This window comes from Pygocentrus nattereri, chromosome 14 (assembly GCF_015220715.1).
Source record: "Pygocentrus nattereri isolate fPygNat1 chromosome 14, fPygNat1.pri, whole genome shotgun sequence".
In the NCBI taxonomy this organism is placed as follows: domain Eukaryota; kingdom Metazoa; phylum Chordata; class Actinopteri; order Characiformes; family Serrasalmidae; genus Pygocentrus; species Pygocentrus nattereri.
Window position 1 is genome coordinate 25,894,980 of NC_051224.1, and position 7,989 is coordinate 25,902,968.

Genomic DNA, 7,989 nt, shown 5'->3' on the forward strand with positions numbered 1-7,989 from the left:
CAGGTGAGCCTAAAGCGCCAAACTGTAAACATGCTGTACCAACGTAACCTAGCTAACCTAGGTTAGTTAAATAGCAAGTAACAGTAGTTGCATTCACAGTCGTATAGTAAACGAGCTCAGAGTTTGATTCAGCGCAGCAGGTAAGCATTTTTAAAACGGCTCACGTAACAGAGTGTTTCTGAAGCTAGCGTTAGCCCAGAGGCTAACCCGATAAACACCGTTTGACTCCTTAATGAACTACAGCAGGATTGATGACTCAGAGCACGCCTACCTTACTGATCTTCAGCTGTTTAATGCTTAATACAGACCAGCCTCATAGAGGTAATAATAATAATTATAAATACATATATATATATATGTATGTGTGTGTGTGTGTGTGTGTGTACGTGTATTTTCTCCTTTCCTATATATTCTTGTGAGAGAACTGTGCCCAGGGCCCAAAATCTGAAATTCTGATGCTATTCCCCTGTGTGTGTGTTTGTTTGGGGGTGTAAGGGGGTGTGTTTGCTTGTGTGTGTGTGTGTGTGTGTCTTTTTTCCTTTTTGTTCAGTGTTTTTATTTTGGAGTCTCAGCACTGAACTGCACTGATATTCACGCCCAGGTGTTGCATTAAAGCTGCTGCGCTTTAATACTACTGTGTACTTTACGGTTTTCCGACGCCATCTTGTGGTCACTTTGTAGAGTGCAGCTATAAGACGAAGCAGCTTATAATAGCAGATAAAAGCCCTGTTGGATAAAAAACACTGTTAGAACCATTAGAATTAAAACCTGATGATTTTGCTTTCTAATATGAATTGGCTTAACATAATTTCTTAAAGGTTTTATTTTTTTTCAGTAAGGAATGTGTGAAGACTATAACATCGCTTCATCATTGGAATAAGACTTTAAAATAAGGGCATAAAAATGTCAATAGAAACAAACGGGAGGTTTTCATTCTGTGGGGGGTCAGTGTATATATTGTATTATGTACACATATATGTACACATATATATATATATATATATATATTTAAATTTATTAAAAACATGCCTCTCCGTTGTATCGTAGGCACGGACGGGGTTCGAACCCGCGATCTTCGGTTTACGAGACCGACGCCTTACCACTTGGCCACCGCGCCTATCGGTCTCCACGGCCAAAATCAGGTCATTTGAATGAACTTCCCAACTCTTTCTGACGAATACCGAATTCAGAAATTACTTCGCTCTCACCTCGATATAATATCGTTTGGTTTCAAGAGGGGAATTCCACCAATATTTCAAAATCATCCCATAATCCAGTGTGTGAGATGTAAACAGAGAGATTCAGAGCGGCTTGGTGTGAATGGTTCAGATGTCTTTACAATGGTGGTGATAGGAACCTGGGGTCACCATGACTACAACACAAATATAGACATTTTATTTACTATCCAGAACCACCAGTGAACCTACACGAGTCTTTTGAGTTTATATGGAATGTTGATGATGGAAAATAGTGCAAAATCTGAAATAATAAGTTTTCTTTGGGGACTATTTCGCCTCACAGCGCCCTGCATGTTATGTATCCCTCCACTATGAGTAGAGTTTAAGGACAAAATCTTCCCAGAACTATCATGAAACAGTGTCTCAGTCATCAGGCAGTGAATTCATAAGTTAACCATCCGTCCATTTTCTAAGCCGCTTCTCCTTCAGGGTCGCACGGCTTGGGGGGGGGGTGCTGGAGCCTATTTAAATTAACCATTTCATGTTAATAACTTCCTGTAAAGGAGCTTTTAGAGGTGGACATCTGGTTCCTATCACCACCACCGTGAACAATTCTGACTATAGAACAGAGCGTTTCACTCCAAACCACTCTGCACGAGAGTGGTTTAAGAGAGTGTAGATTTTTTTTTAATTCGGCAGAGTTCCCCTGTAGCGTTAAAAACAATAACAGCTAAAGGAGACACGCCCTGTAACCTAATCTAAAAGCAATGTCGTATGCGACGTTTTCAGTGTTAAGATTTCAACAGATTAAAATAGATCGTGTACGCGTTTGCACTGAGTCTGCGCGAAATAGTACAAAAATAGTACAGTAACAGCTGATGTGCTTCTTATTTTTTCCCACCCAAATTGTGACAAACACCCGCCCTCTCTCGGCTGCGATTGGCTGCTAGAATTCCGTTACCTGCGCTAGGATTGGCTGGTGCATGTCAACCAACGGGAGATATGCTTGTGAGTAGCCAATCCTAATGCTCAAGGGCGGGGCTTTCCGGAATATGGGTGGGAAATACAAACCGTTGAACGTGTTGTTCGTAAGACATTTTACGAAGCAGATTTTGTAAGATTTAGGTAAGTGGAGCGAATATTTTACCCTTTTTGCGCTTGTTGGGTCTTTTTTCATAACTATTTAGTCTTCTATAACGGTGTGCTAATGCTAAGCACTGGATTTAATGCTAAAACCAATACCATACGTGTTCATAGCATTAGCGGCGCAGTTAGACTGTTTACATGTGCACACTGGTTCTTTAAGGGGTCTTTAGTAAAGCTAGGTTCTGTTTAGAACCATGAGTCCTATATAGAACCATTCCATTTTTTAAAGATTCGTTGCATGGTGACATTCTTCAGATTGATTGAATATGTACAGTGCATGGTTCTCCATGGTTCTATGTAACACCATAAAGGTTCTGTATAGATCCACATACAACACATTCTCAATGCAAGCAGCCATTCAAGCGTGCCAGTGGTTCTAGACAGAAGTCACAGTTGTATAGCTCCAAAAAGCTAGTGTTCTACTAGTGTTACAATTTCCTTGTAACAACAGAAGAACCCTTTTTGGTTCTATATAGAAATATTTTCAAAAGGTTTCAATATAGATCCATGTATAGCATGTTCTCCATCACTCTCGAGAACATCTTTCACCATGCAGAGAACCATTTAAGCATGAAATGATTGTATACAGAATTTGTGGTTCTAAATAGAGTCATTCCATGTACTAAAGAACCCTTGAAGAACCATATTTTTTGTGTGTATAATGTGTAAACAGTCTAACTGCACAGCTAATGCTATAAACACATTTTATGGTCTTGGTTTTAGCATTAAATCCAGTGGAGGTTTGTTGTCATGGCTATAATGTCTTGTCTTGTTCAGCAGGCATCTAAAGCTGCTCAAGGTGGCTTGCTGCTTCAGACCAGACACCTACAGCTCGACTGGATGTCCAGTTATAGAATGACAGCTACAGAATGATTCGTCGGGCTCAGGAACACAGTAAACTGGGCTAAACGTCTAAACCATGAAGTTAATTGTGGACATAGTGTGGATGGTGTGGGGTATCGGGGCCTACGTCTATGACTACTTCCACACCAGTGCCATGGAGGAGCGCATACACACTCTAGAGAGTGTCCTCAGCGTCCACCAGTTTGTCATCATGTTCCTCTCAGCAAGCCTCATTGTGCTGATTTCATACATCGTCTTCAAGAAACGCTAACCACCGCTGGACCCTCCAGGACCAAGCTGGAGCTTCAATGAATGATCTTATCATTCTTCTCCAAGAGTTGCACTTTCCTAAACGTGGTATCCTCATGTAGCTGTAACACACAAATTTGTGATTCCCCACATGTTTGTCCAAGAACATGGAAAAAGTCAAAGTGAAAAAACAAATGGTACTCCTAATAACCACCTGGAAGACTTGGTAGACACCAAAACTAAAGCTGCTTTAGATCTGAAAACATCTGAATACATACGTCTTCCAAAACGCTAACCACTGCTGGACCCTCCAGGACCAGGCTGGAGCTTCCTAAACGTTGTATCCTCATGTGGCTGTAATGCACAAAGGTGTGATTCTCCACAAGAATTTGGAGAGCAAGCCATTATACTGAGTATTTGAGCTCATCATCACAGAGACAAGATGTTAGCCTGGGATTATGACCATGTTCCTCATGTTCCTCCAGAGGACCAGAACTGGATGTGGTTGTGTCATTTCACAAACTGCACTTTTACCTTCTCATATAGACAACATGATCATTCAAATGGCTTTGGGGAATCAGAACGGAGTCTGTGCACCAATAAGCATGGAAAAGGGGTAGGAGAAAAGAACCAGAAGATCTGTGGTGCTGGTAGATGCCATAGCAACAGTGTACTTATGAAATGGTATGAACTCATGGGCCAAGAAGCCACGTTTTGAGCTGGAATGGAACCTGCACTCAGAAATCATCTCAACAGGCCTTATCATGCTGAGCTCATACATTGTCTTTAATAAATGCTACTGCAAACGACTCCAGGACCAGGCTGGAGCTTCAAAGCCATGAGATCATTCTTCTGCGCTAGCAGTGATTCTTCAGTGTGGTGTCATCATGCGGTTATAAGGCTGTTACAGTGGAGTTTTGCACTGGGAGACTTTTAAATATGTTTATCATGGTCTATTCCTGTGTCTCAAATCAAGTGCTTTTAGTTTTTAGGGCGAGTGGCATGTTCAAGTCTGGAAACACATAATGATGTAGTGTGTTAATACCAGGATGGTCTGCAGTACTGTGCAAAAGTCAGAGACCACCATCAGTTTATGTAATTTCCAGTCAAAATGGCAATTAAATTAATTAATGTTTCAAAAGATATTTTTGAGAAGATTTGATATGAGATATTTCACAGGCATAAGAAGGCACCCAACAAACCTGAAAGACGTGGCAGACCCCAAAACTGCCCCCATCAGATAAACAGCACTTAAAGCTTTCATCTTTGAGAGAGAGGAGAAAATCAAAGCTTCAGATCTGAAAACATCCAGAGGTGTTTCTGTCCGTCTTTCCACTGTGAGAAGACGACTGAGTGCCATGGGTCTGAAAGGATGTGTAGCTGTCAATAAGAACCTCCCTGAGAAAAGTGAATACATCTGAACACAGAAACTGGACATCCAAGGTGTGGCGTAAGATTTTATTGGCTGGGTCTGAATATGTGAGCAGGATTACTCAGATCCTGAGAATCAGGTGGCGTTTTCACAGTAGAGCCATTTCCAGACCCGGGTCCGCTTGCCAGTTCGGTACATTTGATTGTTTTTAAAGGCTGTGTGTCAAGTCCGAGAGCAGAACAGAGATCCGATATCTTGTCCTTCTGAAAAATGATGGTTTGGAGAAACCCTGGTGGGTCTGCTGCATGTGTGGAAGCTCTCTGCTCCAGAATCAGTCCTGGGCGTGGACTCAAGTATTCAAGACAGGTTTGAAAAGTACAACCAACTTCTGAGGTTGTTTTCACACCAAAAAGTTCAAGTTTCTGTTACACTGTGTACATTTAATCTGGTTAGTTTTGGTTTCTCATTGCAGTTTAGTGAGTGAGTGCACTAAGAACTCTACATGGCTCACCTGCGTCTTGTAGTCATCACCTGTGTGGGATACGTCTCATTGTGCAGGACACTGATTGGTTTGTAGAGGAGCGTCTGACATCCGTCTGTGGTCAGTTTGGTGGGCAGGCTTTTCCATTTGAATGGAGAAAAATGTATATCCTCTCTCTCTCTCTCTCTCTCTCTCTCTCTCTCTCTCTGTCTCATCCTCTCAGAGAATAAGGGACGCTTTTCAGCATTTTTATGTTTTTTTTTTTTTTTTACTTTTTGCAAATTACAAATGGTCTCTTCCCTCTGAGCTACCGCGACTCATTTTTACTGCTTTCAGCTTCTTTTTCTTCTTGTGTTGTTTAATGGGTGATGCCATCCTGCCTCAGCCTTCTGTAATTGGTCCAGAGGTCTAAACCATCCAAAAAGTGTTTTCACACTGCAGACGAACTGAACCATAGTTTAGTTTGATCCAGACCAAGACCACCTCTTTTGGTGAATGGAAATTTTGGCCCGAGGCACCTTTCACATCTGCTACTTTGGTTCGAACCAAACTGAAAAGTCCAAAGTTCAGAACTGAACAAGGTAGGAGTGAAAGCACCCCTAAGATTGAACTTCTGAGGTGTGTTTGCAGAAACTGCTAAATTTCCTTTGAGACCAATAATGTATCTATCTATCCATCTATCTATCTACTTTGAGGAACTGAAAGTGAGTCACCTGAAAACAACGGAAGCTGGAATAAAGGGAAAGAGATTCACTGACACTCGAATAGATTTAGATCTGGCGGTGTGAGGCAAATAAGTCTATTAAAAGAATTAAAGAAAGCAGTAAATGCATTCATTAAGACACCATGGGACTTATGATGAAAATAAAAGTGACTAACGGCGTTTTCACACTTGTCCCGAATACTTGAGTCCGCACTGAGGACCGATTCTGGGCTTGTCTGACAGTAAATTGTTGAGTGGTGTCTGTAATTTCTGTGCGAAGTGATTCTGTTCATAAGTGTCTTCCCTGAAAAATGAATAACTTAATAGCCATTTTGCCTGGAAAGTGAATAAATGAAGGGAAGAAAATGATCAAATTTGACATTTAAAAAAAAAAATTAAACATCTTTGTCCTATTTCTGTGACTTTTTTCCATTAGGCTATTTGTGATACGCAGCTAAAGATTTCCAAATGTTAGGAGGCAAACTGGGCAGATCAGGTTAAAGCTAACGTTAGCTAACTACTAACGTTCAATGAAGTGTGAAACCGTTTTGTTATTTCTGTGTAGTTAAAACTGGTCGCGTTCAAAATTAACAAAGAATTAACGACATACAAAAAAAAGACTTTTGATTTGTAGAAGTGCACAAAGTATAGTACACTCTTAAAAAAGATGGCTCTCCAAGGGTTCTTTAGCAAAGGTTTTGTATAGAATCATGAACACTCACAGAACACTTTGCATGATTACATGTTTCCCAGCATGGTGAAATAGTTCTTCAGATTAATGCAGACTGTGTTGTATTTGGTTCTGCATGATTCTAACATTGGAAACCCTTTGTGGTGCTACATAGAATCAAGTTCTATACAGAACCATGTATAACATACTTTCTATCAATCTGAAGAACCATTTAACCATGTAAAGAACCATTTAATCATGCAAAGGGTTCTCTGAGTGTTCATGGTTCCTGATTGAGCCTCGTTCTCCAGTATCCTCCTAAGTCTGTTCTTAAATGTGTTCTTGAGAAAGGTTCTAAGAAAAAGTCTATGTCAGATTCATGATGTGTTCTTAAAGCGCAGAACTGTTCTCACCTTTGTGCTCTTGAGTGTGTGTAGATTCTGTTCCTACTTAAGAACAAATCTCACATAAGAGAACACGGGTGAATGTCAGAGTCTTCGTCAAAAGTGTGTAAGAAGGAATTTCTTTTTAAGGACTCTTGGAAAACGAGGCCCTATGTCTTTACTAAAGAACCCTTGAAGAACTGTCTTGGTTACCATTGGCATGTAGTACATGTGCCATAGTGCTTGAATTGAGTCACAGGGCGTGTTGATGTCTGGGGAAGACTGGCTACTGTTTTTGACCACAACGCTAATTTTACATAATGCCAATTCTACATTGTGTAGGTTACTGTGGCTGGGCTGGATGTTGCCTTTACTGGAAGGATGAGAGGTGGCTCGACCTAACACTGGAGCTTCATAAATGACTTGAATTTGCACTGAAGAATAATATTTCATTTTCCAGACTGATCATCACTGTTTCCTACGGAGAGGAATTCGTTCCAAATGGAAAAGCAGCCACTACAGTGAAAAAACATGAAATGCACATACACACATGACATTACTGTTCCACAGTGAGATACTGAAGCGAGCCAAAATGAAAAACAAACCCTTTATTACACTGTTTTCACTCCACTTGACCTCTTTACTGAAAAACAACACATGCAGAATCGCAGTTTAAACAAGAAGCGCTGAATTCATGTCAGAACAGAATACAATCCACTTTAAATGTAATGAAGGCACAACTATATTGAGTGTGTTTACATGCTCTTAATAATTTGATAACTGCAGAAAATCAGATTTTGTCAGTAATCCGATCAACACGTTTACTTGCACTTCAGTAATCAGATAATGGGGAAACTCTGGGTCTACATGAGTCAGACAATAATTCTGCCTTAAAACCAGCCAATAAACTCACAGAAGACGACGTGACATAAACATAATGTAAAACTCCAAATTCATGACGTGT

The 7,989-nt window shown here is 40.5% G+C and overlaps 1 long non-coding RNA gene and 1 other non-coding gene across 2 annotated transcripts; one reads left to right on the plus strand and one right to left on the minus strand.

Moving 5' to 3' along the window:
* Positions 1-1,045: 1,045 nt before the first annotated feature.
* On the minus strand, positions 1,046-1,117 carry trnat-cgu. The gene has a single exon. It is a non-coding gene; the product is annotated as a tRNA-Thr (tRNA).
* Positions 1,118-2,219: 1,102 nt separating this feature from the next.
* Positions 2,220-4,251, plus strand: LOC108436953. The gene is made up of 2 exons (XR_001858573.2): positions 2,220-2,303; positions 3,105-4,251. It is a non-coding gene; the product is annotated as an uncharacterized LOC108436953 (long non-coding RNA).
* Positions 4,252-7,989: the final 3,738 nt, after the last annotated feature.